Source organism: Euprymna scolopes, chromosome 25 (assembly GCF_053919585.1).
Source record: "Euprymna scolopes isolate OS-2025 chromosome 25, ASM5391958v1, whole genome shotgun sequence".
Classification (NCBI taxonomy): Eukaryota; Metazoa; Mollusca; class Cephalopoda; order Sepiida; family Sepiolidae; genus Euprymna; species Euprymna scolopes.
In genome coordinates this window covers 82,291,090-82,308,356 of record NC_136506.1, presented here as the reverse complement: position 1 = coordinate 82,308,356, position 17,267 = coordinate 82,291,090, and positions in this window count along the sequence as shown.

Here is a 17,267-nt window from a genome sequence, read left to right as displayed (position 1 = left end):
ATGTACGGCCCAAAAGCGACACCATTTTTTTTTTATTTTAATTGTTTTATATTGCGTCATCAGTGATCGGGAGATCCTATCTATTAAAAATAAGGATATAAAGTGATAACATACTACGAATATTAAATTAGCGTATCTTTATACTAATAATTTAATTTTCGTAGTATGTTGTCAACGTGATGTGGCAACGTGATCATGCCGTTGAACTAAAAAAAAAAGTCTCTATTATCCTTATCGCTAAGTAGAAGAATTCCTGTCCTAGGACGGGTAAAATTAATTCATCGAAGAAAACATTTTAGCCTTCTATCCCTCCTCTTTTTTTAATAAGTAAGATCTCCCAATCGAATAATTTATAATCTGGAAACAGTGACGCACGCGCATACGTACGTTAAAGGTACTACGGTCTTAATTAATTAATTAATTAATATATATATATATATATATATATATATATATATATATATATATATATATATATATATCGAAATAAAGACGAAACGTTGATGAACACATAATACGGTTTGTTCCTTTTTATTTCTCTATTTTATCGGAATACTATTTCCACTATTTCCATCATATACATATATATATATATATATATATATATATATATATATATATATATATATATTAATTGATATATATATACATATGTGTGTGTGTTTTCACCACGAGAGCAAATGTGACACAAGGTCGTTTTTAATGTGTATGAGGGGGGGGGACAGCTCCTCTAAAGGAAGGGCAAAAGGGGCACACTCTGGCAGTATCCAAAAAAAAATAATAATTGTCTCAGTATAGAGGGTTCCCCCTACATTGACCCAGGACCAATTAACTTAAGTGAAGCATCAGAATAGATACTACACTTTGATATTGGTCCAAAAAAACAAAACTGTGACTCTTTGGGTCATAACCACGAACACTATTTATTTTCATACGCAAATTCATAAACTAGATGTATATATTAGGAATTTTTTTTTTTAAATTTGATTTCTTCAAAATTACAATTTCTGATATTTTTTTTTCTTTTAGGGTAGCTGGAAGATCCTTTAATTTTATTTTTATTTTTCTATACCATGTGGCGATCGTGTTAGCTTTCTTTCTTTTTTTGCGTTGTCTTCATTTTGTGTGTGTGTGTTTATAACTATACTAAATATGTGACCCGTTGAGTCATAACAATGAGCACTATTTACCCGCATCTGAAAATTCAGAAACTGGATATATCCATTAAGAAATTCTGCTTGCATAACTAAAAATAATTCATTCAAGTAGTATCCTGTTTGGTACAGGCATGGACGGCTATGACTTTCTTCCTCGATGTATTTATGAATTTATTGTTGCTCATCATCAAGTGTTCGACGTATTGCCAGTTGTTTTCGTTTCAGTTGTACAGACTCAGTTATGCAGTTTCTTTCTGTCCGAGCATGCTCATACTGGGCGATCGACTTGACCATTGTATCCAAAGGGGTTTTCTGCCCAGCAAAACGAGATGCAAAACCATGCTTTCGTATCACATCCGTCATCTGCTTTCCATGACCTCACTCTATGCAGCGCCTAGTATTCCCAAATCGTCACCCATTTCGTACTGGCTAATTCCATCCTGGCTTAACTTGGGTGATCTGGAAGGAACAAGTATGTCAACGTGATTATGCCGACGAACTAATAAAAATAAGTCTATATCATCATAGCAAATATATATATAAGCAAATAGTTAATAAAACATGTTAAAAACACTTTGAAAAAGAGTTAAAAACATATTTAATCTGAAAAGGAAACACTTAATAAGTAGATAGTCCTAATATATATATATATATATATATATATATATATATATATATATACCGATACTCTATGGCTGATTGGGATAGCTTCCGTACATTCATATCTGATTTACCTCTGCACTCCATGTTTAAAAAGGAAGTGTCCTCTATAGTATCAGATCTGACCGAATGGTTAATTGTAGGCATTGACCAATTCATACCATCTAAAAAATTTCAACAAAAACCTAAAAGCCAGCCATGGTTCTCCCCAGAATGTGCTGCTGCTATCGCGCACAGAAATCACTTTTTCCATAGCTACCAACGTAATAGATGCACTGAGACTAACGCTGCTTTCAGGACTGCCAGCAACCACTGTAAAAGAGTAATAAAAAATGCAAGAGAGCTATATGCCCAGTCTGTTAAATCCAAGGTAGCTGATCAGCGGCTTGGTTCTCACCAGTTTTGGCAAATAACAAATAGGATCCTGAACAGAAGTGTGCGTTCTATCCCAACCATTATCAATGGACCAGAGGTCATCTCGTCAGCGTCAGACAAGGCCAGACTATTTGCAAAGAACTTTGCAGCTAATTCTACCCTATGCGACGAAGGCCATCAACTCCCCATATTTCCTCCTATAACACAGACCAAGCTAGGTAACTTACAAATATCCGTGCATGAGGTCGCCAAGCTAATAAAAAACCTAGATTCCAGTAAAGCAACTGGCCCTGATGGCATCCCAATTATAGTGTTAAAAAAGCTTCAACCAGAACTCGCTCCCATACTTACGAAACTATTTAAGCGCTGCCTTAAAGAGAAGTGCTTCCCGACCCCCTGGAAGACCTCATCAGTTTGCCCTGTATTTAAGAATTCAGGTGATAAGTCATCTCCCTCTCAGTACAGACCAATAAGTTTCCTCTGTGTTATGAGTAAGTTGCTGGAATCAATATTAAATAGAGAAATAGTCAACCACCTCAGCAGGAATAACCTTCTTAGTGACACACAATATGGTTTCCGCTCTGCAAGATCTTCCGCAGATGTGCTGACGGTTATATCCCACAGGATTAGTGAATCTCTTGACAAAGGCTTCCTTTCTAGGGCAATTGCTCTTGACATATCAAAGGCCTTCGACAAGGTATGGCATAAGGGTCTACTTCACAAGATTTCCAGCTACGGTATAACTGGAAATGTTTTCTCAATCATTAGATCATTTCTCTCCGATAGGCTCATAAGAGTAGTGGTAGATGGACAAAAATCGGAGGCCTGCAATATAAATGCTGGGGTCCCTCAGGGCTCAATCCTGGGCCCAACTCTCTTCCTGATCTACATCAATGACCTCCCTAAACACATACTTAAATCATTCGTTGACATCTATGCTGATGACACGACCATCTACAGCAACACATCAAAGGCTGTAAATGACAAAGTTCTCTCTGATTCTCTCTCCTCTGATCTCGAGCGCGTGGTTCAGTGGGGGAAGATGTGGCTGGTTACCTTTAATGCATCCAAAACCAAACTCCTATCCTTACATCATCCACGCTCTGATTCCTATCTGGCATCAATTGTGATGGATGGCTCTCGTCTGGGTGAGGCCTCATGTTTTGACAAGCTTCTGGGTTTGACCTTTACTCCTGATCTGAAATGGAACACGTACATCAAGTCTGTTGCCAAGGTCGCTGGAAAGATTGAGGGATCCTTCTACCGCTCCAGAAGATATCTCACTACTGATGCAATTCTCTATCTATATAAAAGCCAAGTACGTCCAAGGATGGAATACTGTTGCCATATCTGGGCAGGAGCTGCCAAAAACAGCCTATCATGCCTTGACAGAGTACAAAATAGACTTCGTGGCTTAGTGGGGGATGCCCTTTTCTCTACCCTGCAACCCCTCTCTCACAGAAGAGACGTTGCGAGCCTATCCTTGTTTTATCGTTATTTTCATGGCAGGTGCTCGTCTGAACTCCAATCCCTGGTCCCCCCTCGCCAATCTTTCACGAAAAACACCCGTCTAGCTGAATCCACTGTGAAAAATTTCCCCACTCTATATCTGTGCCTAAATCAAAACGCGGATTCCATGAACAAAGCTTCTTTCTTAGAACTGCACGCCTGTGGAACTCTGTTCCGTCTGCCTGCTTCCCTCCGGACTACAACTTGGATGTCTTCAAGTCTAATGTTAACAAATTCCTAATGAACCGCCCCCTTAAGTAAACACTCCATCAAATCTCCACACTAACGTAATGTACTTGCAATAACCCTTATCCCTGAGTGGCTTCCGGGCCTTGATAAGTTGTGATCACTGTGTAAAAAAAATATATATATATATATATATATATATATATACTATAATAATTAACTACCTACAGACACTAGTGTTTCATCATTTCGTGAATCATCAGTGGAGGGTGTCACAATTAACGCCAGTTGAGAGATTCGACCCCTAGCAACAGGAGTCATGTCTGGCTTCATTAGCAAGGAACCGAACCACTCGGCTACCGACAACCGCGAGAGATACAATTGAAATTAAACATTTATTCTTTTTAAATGCTTTTAACGCCAGTCAGAGTGATCTAGTCATGACATTCAAACGGTACGAAACAGGTGCTGTCAAGAATTGTACATTTCAACGTACTTAAAGAAATAAAAGGTGAGATGGTCAACATTTTGAAATTTTGAATATAGACATTTGTCATATTCATATATATATATATATATATATATATATATATATATATATATATATATATATATATATAGTTCCAGATGAATATTTTTCAGGGTTAAAAGAACCAATGAATTTTACGAGGTTCATACAAGAGTGCTCAATACCAAAGTAGGGCAAGGCACACTTTTTATTTGTTTTACATAAGCATGTATATATAACTACACTTTCCTGAGTATGTTTCGATAAGCCAGTTACAAGTAACGAGAGATCATTACAGGCGATGCTGTTTATGCGAAATTAGAATCCGTAACTTTACTTTGTGTGGAGAGTATAGCCTGAAGAGGGTCTCTAATTACTTATAACTGGCTGACCGAAACAAGCATACTGATGAATGTGTAGCAACATGCTTATATAAAACAACTGAAAAGTGTATATATATATATATATATATATACACATATATATATGTATGTATAAACGCACACACACTATATATATGTGTATATATATATATGTATATATACACACACATATATATACACACACATATATATACACACATATATATGTGTATATATAAACGCACACACACTATATATATATATAAATATATATATATATATATATATATATATATATATATATATATATATATATATATATATATAAACATGGCTCAAATCTGCACCCGTATTGGGTCTTATTTACATACAACCAAATCTTATTTTCCACACCATTTGACGGAACCTCCTGGTATTAACTCCCTCTGACGAGAAAGATCTGATATTTTCATTGCAAACTTTGCTTTCGTATAAGCTGCATAGCCTGAATATGTCTCTAGTTACTGGAAACTAGCTGACAGAAACATGCTTATGACTGTGTAGCAACATATTACAGCTTATATAAAAACAAATAAAGGATATATATATATATATATATATATATATATAAAGCTGAATTCGTCCCAGACCGACGAACGGTTTGACGGACAGGGATCATAACGTAGATACCAGGACCCTTTATAATAAGAAAAAAGGAGAACACAAAAATATATGTCAATAAAAAGAATGGCGGCCGTCTGAATATGGTGAACTCGGGATTCCACAATAGTTAAGCTTAATTACGCCATTTTAATGCTCTTATTCATTGCAAAGGCGAACTCTTTTGTGTAAAGAGGCGAAAAATGCTGCCACGCATTTATTATCTATTTACTGCGTGACTTTTATTCTTCTTATTTTACGTTGTCATTTTATTTTAATTGCGTGCACGGTTTTCTCTTGTTGCGTTGGTTATTTAGTTCTATCGATTTATCCACATAAATATCTGTTCGTTCATTTAAACTTTGATCTTTGTCCGTGTCAAAGGGAGGTAATTTGGCTGGTTTGTTTGGAATAAATGTCACAATTGGCGTCGGGAGAAATACCAACACTCGCAGTCTGTTAATGCTGTAGTCTGTGATTGTGTGAGCGCTTATCGACTGCTCCTACTTTAAATTAAAAAAAAAAAAACAGGGTAAGATGGAAGTAAGCAGCGTCACGAAAACCCGACGGCTATTCAAGACATCTAACTAATCTGTTGTTTAGGTTAATAGACTGATAATCAAAGTTCAATGATGATGATAAACACTATGAGAGGATTGAAAGGCCCCACATTTTACTCAGTCAAAACAAAAGCTCACACAAAGAAGCAATTATATATATATATATATATATATATATATATATATACTAGCAAGATATATATATATATACTAGCAAGATATATATATATATACTAGCAAGATATATATATATATATATATATATATATATATATATATATATATATATATATATATATATATATATACAAGCAAAAGTACCCTTCGTTGACTGGGTTCAAAAACAGCCTACAGAAAATGGACTCTGATTTATGAAAGTATGATAGGTTATGAAAAGAAAGAGTTGTAAAGAGATAGCTTCGAATTTGGGGGTATCAAAACCAAAGCAAAATATGATGGAAGTAAAAATAAAATAGATAAACCCCATAATTTATCATACCATACCTGTTCACACTGAAATACTTATCACAATATTCTGTGGATCTATATTAAAAAACCTTGTTAAACTTTGTGATATATTTCAATTCTATGGAGGTCAGGCGCGAACGAACACCCCATAAATTTATTATACCATATTTCTTCAAACTGAAACATAATTACGCAGATAGATATGAAAAGTCTTTATTAAAGTTTGTGCCTATTTCCATTCTATGGAGGCCAGGCGAGAACGCAGACCCCACAATTTTATCATACCATCCCTATTTAAGTTAAAACATGCTTATCAAAGTATTATTATGTACATCTATATCAAAAACACTTGTAAACGTTTTTTATTAATTTTTAAATTTTATATTTCCATACTTTGTGGACCAGGCGCGTACGCAAACCCCACAATTTTAATGAATCACCCTTATGCCAGATCAAGCATACCTATTCCTGTGTCTCGATACATCTTTTATCATTATATGTGATCAGTTTTCTATAATAGTCAACCATATAGGAGCCTATTCGTGACCAGACATACACAAAGACGTTCAGCTTTATATTATATATATATATATATACACACACACATACATATATATATACATATATATATATATACACACACACATACATATATATACATATATATATACACACACACATACATATATATATATATATATATATATACATATATATATATAGAGAGAGAGAGAGAAAGAAAGAAAGAGTAAGTTATAAAATATATATGGCGATTAAGCTACACAAAATATTCCGCGTTTCATCCACGCTAGGATTCTTCATGCTTAGGCATAGCAGCAGCAGTATAGCGCAACAGTTAGAAGTTCTAACTTAAGACTTAAGCGTGAAGAATTCTAGCGTGGATGAAAATATATATTTTATAACTTACTAACGAGCTCTACCTACGTATTGAGCACTGTTGAAGTAAATACTTTATTCAAATATTTATTTATTTATCTTCACACAACTACTGTACATTCCTGCATTGTTCTAGCCTTCTAAAAATACCTTATATATATATATATATATATATATATATATATATATATATATATATATATATATATATATATATATATACTAGCAGAGAGAGGTACTCGATGTTGCCCGGGATTGACTGATGATCAATGAATATTTCACACTCCTATATTTTTATTGTCATCGAAATCCGTGAAATCGCCCGAAAGGAAGCTTCACATGCCTCCATGCGGTAGCTTACTCCAAAATATATGGTAATATATATGTAATCTAGAGAATCTATTTTTTTTTCTTTTATAAAATTATTTTATATAAACTTCTTTCCAGTTAACGAAAAAAAAAATACATTAAGAAATTTACGTGCAGGGTTTGAACCTACAGACTGCGTCATGCAAAAAAAAAAAAAAAAAAAGAAATCAGTCCTATAAGATTCTTTGCAGTTCATGAAAAAAATAAGAAATTTACGTGCGAAGTTTGAACTTACCGACCACGTCATGCAAAAAAAGAAAAAGAAAAGAAAAAAACGCGTTATCAACTCACAGTAAAATTTTCACAACCCGTTGTTTTATTATTGTTACTAAGCGACAGCATGGAAAAAATGGCTTTACCGATTATAGATTAATTTTGATAAAGGTTTCGATTATCGATTATCGGTAATTATCGGGGATATTCTGAGAAAAAAAAAACTTAACTAAAATCACTTCCAGACTTATACACTAAAGTTCTATAAATTTTAAAGAAAATCTGTTCAGCCGTTTCGGAGTCTATAAGGAACGAATTCACACACACACAATGCGGAATAGTAGTGGCCTGGCAAGGCCACTAGCGTAATAGCCGAAGCAACAAAACTGAACCTGTCCTGCCAGGACACTATATATACAAATGTAGGCAAATTGATGCATATTTGATTAGTTTGAAAATGTAGATTCTTTTTCACGAATTGTCATAAAATTTTCACCATAGGATAGTATTATAATCTTCACCAAGCCTGCAAATTTTCATGTAGTTTTGTTCCATGGAACCAAAGACATAAGTATTTAAGTATTCAATTAGGCGACCAGTATAGATATATTCATATATATATATACCACCATTTTGGACAATTTATAAATTCTAAATCTCAGTGACTACTGATCAGAATTTAACAAATGAAGGTTCGTTGGAAAGGTAATGAGCTGAATTGTGTAGTGGGCTATGTGTCGTTTGCCCTTAAGGTCGCGCATTAAGGGGATTATTCATCATCCAGAGCCTATTTTTAGCACTTTTTTTACAGCCATAAAATGTTTCAATCATAGTTATTTTTTCCTAGTTTTGCATATGAATTACAAAATATCTAGCCATGATGGAGGGGAGACTAAAACTTGCTGTTATGGTTTCAAATGATCTAGAATAGTTGCAAGGAGAGACTTGATTCCAAATATTCTCTCTTTTGTTTTCATATATAAAGTAAATTTCATATAAATGCAAGGATTATTTGATGCTGGAGATTATCCATAATCGTACCCTATTTCCAAAAGAGGGGAGATATAAACTATGAAAAATATTTTGAATCAATTCAAGTCCAATAAAAGAGCAATAAAAATTGAACATGCCAATGAATAATAAACACTTACAAGCCTCCAACCCTTGGAAACACTTCAAATGAACTACGAAAATTGCCATTTTTACATCTCCAACACATTTGCAAATAATTTCTGACGAGGACGCTTCACAGAACGTCTGAAACGCGCGTAAAAACGATTTCAATGACTTAAAAACATTATTACAATGATCCAAACATAATTCTCAATGAAAAACCAAGACATGGAATAATAAAATAATGTTAAAAAAATACACATTGTTGGTGACTACTCCCTTATTTAAATATATATATATATATATATATATATATATATATATATATAATATATATATAATAATGATTGCAACGTGTTGTCAGCCGAGTGCCACTCCCTTAGTCACTGAATGTCCATGAGTCTGAAGATAACCTTTTTTTTAGTCCCGCCAGAGAAATCACACGCTCAAGCCGACATGGTATTGAACACTGTCCTTAGCATACATACATACATACATACATACATATATATACATATATACACATACATACACATACATACCCATAAACATACACACATGCACATCCATACATCCATACATACACACAATACATATAACACATACATACAAACATATACATACACACACGCACACACATATACATACATATGCATACACATATATACAATCATATACAAATACATACACACATATACATACATATTCACATACATATACGTACACATGTATGCACATATACATGCACATATACATACATGCATATAAAGTTACCTATATATACCTACACATACATATATATGCACCTATACTCATACAGATATATGCATATATACATATGCCTATACATACATACACTCAAATATATATACGTATATACATACAAACACACATAAACTTATATACACAAAAAAAATAAATAAAGTTATATACACACGTGCATATATACATACGTATACAAATAGGTATACACACATACATACACTAGTACATATATTAACATACATACACACATACACGCACACACATATGCATATATAGAATGATGGCAGATCAATTATTACATGCTTCCAGCATTTCAGGGCTACACACGTGACACTTTTTCCATCGCCACGGACAATTTTTATAGACAAATGCCTGAGGAAGTATCTATACAAAGATGATGTTACAGAGTTTTAGCTTTGTACGACAGCTAAGTCTCTCTCTCTCGGTTCAAAATGTTGAGATCCAGCAACAAGCATGAGCAAGATAGCCAGCAACAAATCAAACTGCAGACCAGCTTAATGCGGGTACTGGTCTCCCGCTTTATGTCTTTTTTTTTGTTTTTTGTTTTTTTAAATCAGAGATTTGCTTCACCCAGAGGGGTTGCCTTAACAGACTTTTGGGAGTCCTCTCCACCCCACACACATATCGAAATAAAGATATACACGTACACATACAAGCATGCATACGGATGCACGCAAACATACATACGCAAGAACAAACACACATGACAACATGCCCATACACGCATACATTTATACATACACGCATGTACATACATATGCACACACACCCGTACACATACACGTACATGTAGAATATATATGAAGCGGCATTTATGATGACGATGATGATGGTTGTTACGAATAGGTGAATTCAACATGAATAAAAGAGTAAAACAATCACAAATACACAGAACATAGAATAGAGAAACGTTCGCTTCGCCGGTAGTACAGCTTTTAAAATGAACACGCGTTCATAACGGCACAAATCCTCAACGTTCATGACGACGACCATGACGGTTGTTACAAATAGGTAAATTCAACGTGAATAAAAGAGTAAAACAATCCCAAATACACAGAACATAGAATATACACATATGTATATATATATATATATATATATATATATATATGTATAACACCCGACTAGCTGAATCCACTGTGAAAAATTTCCCCCACTCTATATCTGTGCCTAAATCAAAACACGGATTTCATGAACAAAGCTTCTTTCTTAGAACTGCACGCCTGTGGAACTCTGTTCCGTCTGTCTGCTTCCCACCGGACTACAACTTGGATGTCTTCAAGTCCAACGTTAACAAATTCCTAATGAACCGCTCCCTTAAGTAAACACTTCATCAAATATCCACACTAACGTACTGTACTTGCAATAACCCTTATCCCTGAGTGGCTTCCGGGCCTTGATAAGTGGTGACCACTGTGTAAAAAAAAAAAAATATATATATATATAATTAGTGATGAGACGATTCCAAAATGTTTCCTGATTCCGTTACAATTCCTGATTTTCTTTTAAATTCCCGATTCCGATACAATTACCGATTTTGATTCTTTTAAAAGCATTAATACTTAGCTAGAGATTTGTTTTTCATTAGATTTCTGTAAAAAAAAAAATTCCACTAGGGCAATGCACCAGTCCACAACTGCATCCTTGTTACAAACTATTTGACCAAGATGAGCATCAAGATAGTTTCTCACCCTCCCTAGAGTCCAGAACTTGTTCCCTGCCCTTTTGGTTATTCCCTAAGCTTAAGGGAAAACCTTAGAGACTGTCGTTATGAGACAATTGAGGAGATGAACGAGGCTGTGACGAGGGTCATTAACCCGCTCATACAAGAGGTCTTCCAGAAGTTGTTGGAACGGTACAACATGTGCATTGCAGTCGGAGGAGGTTACTTCTAAGGGGACTAGAGTTTTATCTGTGTACTAAACAGAAATGTCTAAAAACTTATTGAAGGCACCTCGTATATATATATATATATATATATATATATATATATATATATATATATATATATATATATATATATATATATATATATACTGGGAGAAATAATATTCCAGCAGAGTGCTCTATTATAAGGAAAAAATTCCGAAGTTTAGATAAGATAAGCTATTGATACCGTCGATTTCAACTATATATATATATATATATGCGTGTGTGTGTGTGTGTGTATATATATATATATATATATATATATATATATATATATATATATATATATATACATATATATATACATATGTATGCATATGATTTGCAGCTGCATCTTTCCAGGTGATCGCCGTCACATTGAGTTCTCCCAATCTCGTCGTAGATTTGCATATCTTGAAGTAGATGTGACATACAACTTGAGCAATTTCTATCGAGTTGACTTCCTCTGGAGGTGGAAGGGTATTCCTATGAACAATCACATGTCTTCTCAAACCAGCAGTAGACCTGCAAACTTTGTAGCATATTAAACAGATCGTTTGGTTCGGACTAATAGGTGTGAAGTTGATCTGAACAGGAGTTGTGTGCGACTTAAGGTGGTTGACGTAGCCCGTTTTTGACAAAAGCACTCGTTCACAAGTACCGCATTTCCAGCTCTATGTGTCATGGTTATGCCCATCAACTAAACCTTTGCGAAGCTCTCGCTTCAGATTGCTGAGGGCCTGCTTTCTTTTCTCTTTACATATACACACTCACAAACACACACACACACACACACACATATATATACAGGGTGGCCGAAAAGTCCCAGGACACTATACATGTAATAAAACACAGTATTTTTTAATGAAACACACAGAAAACATATATATTCAACAAAAAAAGAGAACTTTATTAGAAACAAAGCAGAAAACAACATTAGAATATTAAAATCAAACATATTTAACAGCATTAAAATATTAAAAATAGAGTGTCCTGGGACTTTTCGGCCACCCTGTATATATATATAAATATATATATATATATATATATATATATATATATATATATATATATATATATATGTAAAAATGTATGAAAAAGAATACGAAAAGTATAAAAGCTTATTCGTTTTCAATTGGTGACGTGCATTATTATGAAAAAAATTCAAAAACTTTTTTTACAAGTACATATATTCGACCGATCCTTCAGTCTTCATCGGTGTAGTGAAAGTGATGAGCATATACGGGGAAAAGGAGAAAGGAAGAGGAAGGAGGATGAGGAGGTATAGCCAATGAGAAGGTGCCACGTCAGTCTTAAATACATATACATATAAGTACGCACATACACACATGCACACAGTACATATACACATATAAAAGAAAAAACTAAACAGTAAATAAACATGAAGAAACGCGCCTTTAACTGTCCAATATTTTGAATTCCAACGATAGTATTTATTCCAAGAGAGAACAAGAAGAATTCAAAGAATATAAGACGTTATGAGGAAAGACGCTGTGCATTCATTTGTAAATCAATAGCTATTTTTTCGTTCGGAAAATAAACGAAAATTTCGTTTCCAAATTCAACTGTATTTTAAGACATATACGAAACGCTCATTTTTATCTATTTTTAGCATTAATATGTACATACACATACGTATACAAACAAATACTCATATGCTCAAATATACATATATATATACATACACACATAAACACATGCATACATATATATACATGTGTTAAAAAATACTCATGCACACACATAAATGTTTGCACATATACTTACACGTAAAGACAGCTATACACAAGCCTACGTAGTCGAATGTAGGAAGAGAGAGGGATAGAGAGAGGGGGCAGGAAAAGAGGTATAGGTGTGCAGGAAATACATACACACATATATACGTATATATATATATATATATATATATATATATATATATATATATATATATACGTATACAGTAATATGAAGAAAATTAACACTTAAAGAAAATGTGTTTTGAAAAAACATACACATATATACACGCACACATATATACATATATCCATATAAATATACAGATGTGTACATACACATTCATATACATATACACATACACTCGCATAAATACATGCATATATGCGTGCAAAATACGCACACACATACATATACATAGACCAATCTGTACGAGAATATAAAGAAGGATAAAATTTAGGGAAAATGTGGAGGTTTCGGAAAGAGTTAGTAAGAGAGTAAAATGAAATGAAAGGTTTACCCTAGGCACCGCCAAAATTGGGGGGGGGGGCAGGTCAGTACTTTTTGACGGACCGTCTTTTTAAAAATCTACCAAAAATCAGGTAATTATCCGATCAATACGAAATTTTCAGCGATTATTAGGAGAAGAATGAACTTTATAACAGAGTACTTATTTTTCATAAACGATATTTATATATATATTTTTTTTTGCTTACAAACCCCCCCTTGTTTTGAAGTGGGAACAAATATGCTTAAAATAATCATCTGAAACTGAACAAAACATATTGTGTTGTTGTAAGGGACAGAATTATAGATTAAAAAAAGAAAAAAAAATATTGTTTGCATACCTTATTTTGACGTCTGAATATCAGAACTTCGATTGTGTTTAATTATCCCGCTTTTGAGTTTTGAAGTGTGAAATTCGGTGAATATGTTAAGTAAAATAATTAATTTAAGTTAAGCAAAACAAAAAAAAAGATTTTTTAATATTTATACGAAAAAAGCCATTTTTAAATTTTTGATAAATAAATTAACAATTTTTTTTTTTAGCGAGCCGAATAATGCATGACCATTATTAAACAGGGCATGCTTTGAATAATTGATACAAAAAAAAAATTTCGATAAATGTTGTGCCCTTTGTGTTAAAAATAGCATCATTTTTTTCGATCCCGTTTGAAAACGTTTGCCGCTTTCGACTACGGTGGACTACGGTGGACCAAACGCGCTGAAATAATTTTTTTTATTCTGCTTTAAATTGCCCCCCCCCCCATTTTGGGGAGTCTGGCCCCCACACACATATACATTAAAAACCAAACTCATACAAATGGTCACCCATCTGGTACTGGCCAGCCTCAGCTTTATAATACATTGAAATTTTCGTCACTGAAAAATAAGTTTTTTTGGCCTGTTTGGTCTTCCATAGTTTTCTTCTTATAATCCGCAAACGTAAACAGAGTCGATCTCGACTCTACATGGACGCGAAATATCTGGTTACCTATATGAATAAGTGGAATTATTTGAAATTCAGGTACTTATATTATAATATTTTTGCATATTCTCTTAGAAAATCATCCTAAATCTTAGACAATAAATAAATAAATTAATTATTTCAAAAACCTTTTCTTTTAAATATTTAAATACGTTTTTTGTGCAAAATTTAACATTTAAAATTTAATTAAAAATAGTAGAAAAAGTTTTACATTATTCTGTTTTCTATATATGATAAAATTCAGGGTTTTATCTTTCTGGAAAAAAAAAAGTTACTCAGAAATAATGGATTTTAATAAATGTAATTTAGTTTTTAAAAACAACAACAACTTCATTTTGCGGCCATTTTTTGGCGGTGCCTAGTTTACCCCATCTCACCGTGCATTTTAGTCTTAAGGAAAATGTTTATGGTAAATTTGTTGCTATAGAAATTGTAGTCAGTGAGTAGCCCCAGGTTCTAGTTAAGGCCTGAAGTGTGCGTGTTGAGTTTTAGAATTAGTTTTTTTTTTTTCATAACTTCGTCTCTGATGTTGTGTAATAATATTAGATGTATATATATATATATATATATATATATATATATATATATATATATATTTAAAACAGTAATCTACGTACATGCATGTTTCGGGACCCTACCTTTCGTCAGCGTAGCTTGACTGTTATTAGGACTCGAACCCTGGACCTTATATATTTCAATCCAGCGTCTTATCCATTACGCTATGATGCCATAGATGTTTACGTCCAAAAAATAAAAAACGGGCAATTTCTAAAAAATACATCCGATCTTCAAGGTGATGACGTTAACCTCAATATCGTTTAAAAAAATCAACAAAAAAACTACGTAAATATATAAACGATTAAAACTAAACAGTAAATCATCTATGGCATCATAGCGTAATGGATAAGACGCTGGTCTGAAATACATAAGGTCCACGGTTCGAGTCCTAATAACAGTCAAGCTACGCTGGAGAGGGGTAGGTCCCTGAAACATGCATGTACGTAGATTACTGTTTTATAAATAAATAAAAATATTATTTGTTTACGCTCAAAATAAAAAATGGGCAATTTCTAAAAAAAACATCCGATCTTCAATGGGAAGACGCTAACCTCAATATCGTTTAAAAAAATCAACAACAAAAAAATACGTAAATATATATATTGTAGTCCTAGACATTAACAAGTAACAAAATTGATAGAGTAAAGATATAAACATTCATATATGTTTTTTTAATATGTGTGTGTGTGTGTGTGTGTGTGTGGAAAAGGACCCGCAGCAAAGTGCTCAGTTACAAAAAAAATCAAAATAAGAGCATAATGTTTATTTTGAAAATTTACAGAGGGTCAAACAAACATTAGTAACGTCGGTTTCAAATCCGATCTAAGGGGAATCACTTTGTGACCGAAAAATATACAGGGTGTCCCGAAAAGATGTATGCATACTGTTGTGTCTGTATCAATAACAACACGAATGCAGAAAGTAAAGGTAAAACAAATATATTAAGACGAAAATATAATACATATTTACAAAGGTGCAGTTGTACTGCAGTTGGAAGATTGTCCGGTAGAGGGCGTGTTAAAGTCTTTCATGGAGCAACCGGCACATGCGTCTTGCCTATCCGGCGTTCGAACACAGCTCTCCGGTCTTGCTGACTTGATACCTTTATCTATATCTTGTTCACCCACGTATGCTAATTAGTGGGTGTCTCCACAACACATACTACTAAATTGTCTTTGTACTTCAACAGCGCTTTCATGCTTCCAGTAGCATTTTAGAAAGATTTTTTTTTCTTCAAAGGTTAACCTGGCTGCCATCATTAAGATCGATGAGTTTAATTTGCAAAGAAAAATCAAACATCTGGTTTAAAATTATTTAAAGTGTGTATACATCTTTTTGGTACACCCTGTAGAGTTCTCTTCAGCCTCTGTTTATAACTGTTCTCACCGGAAGTAGTGACCGCACGTTGATATTTTTATTTTTCAGGTCTATTTATTTATTTACTAGCGGAACGGGCGGCTTTGCTAATCGTAAAATACGCTTAAACATGATATTTTAATGTGTCCAGATTTCTTATATCTATATAATTATAAAACTCAAATGACCTTGTAACGGGCGTTGTAACCAAACATCCGGTTTACTACTTCCGGTTGCGTGTGCGTGTATAGACTTAAACGATAACAGCGTAAACAAATAAACACAAATCGCGACTTTTGCAGAATTTGACCTGCGCACTGAAATATTAACGTTATTATTTAGAAGTTATTATTTACTATGGGAAGAGTGGGGATGTTTTGCAACTATTCTGTATTATAAGTAAACTATGGCAATTTT